Source organism: Perognathus longimembris, chromosome 13 (genome assembly GCF_023159225.1).
Source record: "Perognathus longimembris pacificus isolate PPM17 chromosome 13, ASM2315922v1, whole genome shotgun sequence".
Taxonomy (NCBI): Eukaryota; Metazoa; Chordata; class Mammalia; order Rodentia; family Heteromyidae; genus Perognathus; species Perognathus longimembris.
Genome location: NC_063173.1, coordinates 25,624,859 through 25,626,614, shown reverse-complemented (window position 1 = coordinate 25,626,614; position 1,756 = coordinate 25,624,859).

The following is a 1,756-nucleotide window of genomic DNA, read 5'->3' as shown; positions in this document are numbered from 1 at the left end:
AAAATAACATACTGGTGTACTTTTACCACATGTTGCATATTTGAACCTTATGGAAATTTTTATAGGCACCTTTATCTGCATCGAACATCAGGATGGAAACCTATTGTTATGCTTTTAAATCTTACCAACAACCACACGCGTGCGCACACACACACACACACACAAAAATACCTGAGCGCTCTTTAAAATTGCTTTGATTGGCCATTTAAATTTTCTGGAATTCCAGCGGCAAATGATATTAATTTGCCCATAATAGAACCACGTGGTTGAATAAAAAACAAAAGGGAAACCTGTTAATTACACACTCCCAACATGACAATTTTTAAATCACAGTGGACAAGCAAACCCTTTTATCCATCTAGAAAAACTCCAGTTGATTTTATATCTTTGAACTGGTAAACATGGAAGTTCAATCAAATTACCTATTGCTGTATCAAAACTCTTTGTTTTCCTTTTAATATTCCATTTTAGTTTATAACTTGACTTTCCTGGCTCCAACCCCATCTGCAGCTGTAAGTCTGACACAGAGAGAAAACGTGCAGGCAAGCACAGCGGGGTGCTTGCCTCTCTCAGCTGCAGCACAATGGGCCAGCCCAGGCGAGCCTGGCACGCCCCTCACCTGGGGGGAATTGGTGGGGCCCCGCCTCCAATATGGCGTGCCCCATTGTGCTCCGTGTGTGTTAAGTCAGAGAAATCAGGATTCAACCAACTCACCCAACACATTATCATTCAAATGATATTTTTTTAATGACCAACATACTAGGTGCTGGTGGCTCCTCCTGTCTTCCTAGCCACTTGAGGAGTTGAGCACTGAAGATCTCAGCTCCAAGTCAGACCAGGCAGACCAATGTAAGAAACTCTTACCTCAAATTAATCAATAAAAAACTGGAGGAGGAGGTGTGTGGCTCAAGTGGTAGTATATGAGCCTGTGTGAAAAGTTAAATGAGAGCCTGAGGCCCTGGGCTCAAGCCCCCCTAACTGGCACACAAACAGGCTATATTGTCTGTGCCATAATGTTTTTAAGAAAATAGAATCATAAAAGCTAACACTTGAAAATGTAATATTTATACTAGACAAAAATTGGTCTGGGAATATGGCCTAGTGGCAAGAGTGCTGGCCTTGTATACATGAAGCCCTGGGTTCAATTCCCTAGCACCACATAAAAAGGAAACGGCCAGAAGTGGTGCTATGGCTCAAAGGGCAGAGTGCTAGCCTTGAGCAAAAAGAAGCCAGGGACCATGCTCAGGCCCTAAGTCCAAGCAAAGAACTGGCAAAAAAAAAAAAAAAAAAAAAAAAAAAAACCCTGAAAGCTTAAGTAGAAGAATAAATAAGTAATTGCTTTGGGAGCATAACAATGCTCCGATGAAACACTGTTAATATGAATAAAATAAGAGCAGAACTATAATAATGTAATAGCATAACAGCTACTGCTCAAAGCTAATATACATAAATAAGAAATAGGAAAGAAGGTTTGGGTGTGCAGCTCAGATCACAGAGAGACAGCTAATCAGTAACAGCATCAGATAACAAGTTTGAGTGTTGTCTCAGATGAAAGAAAAAAAAACCATAAAAAGAATTGCAATGGGGAGGGGGGGAATGAGGGACAAGGCAACAAACAGTACAAGAAATGTATCCAAGGCCCAACGTATGATACTGTAACCTCTCTGTACATAAGTTTGATAATAAAAATTTGAGAAAAAAAAAGAAATGTATCCAACGCCTAATGTATAAAACTGTAACCTCTCTGTAATTCTGT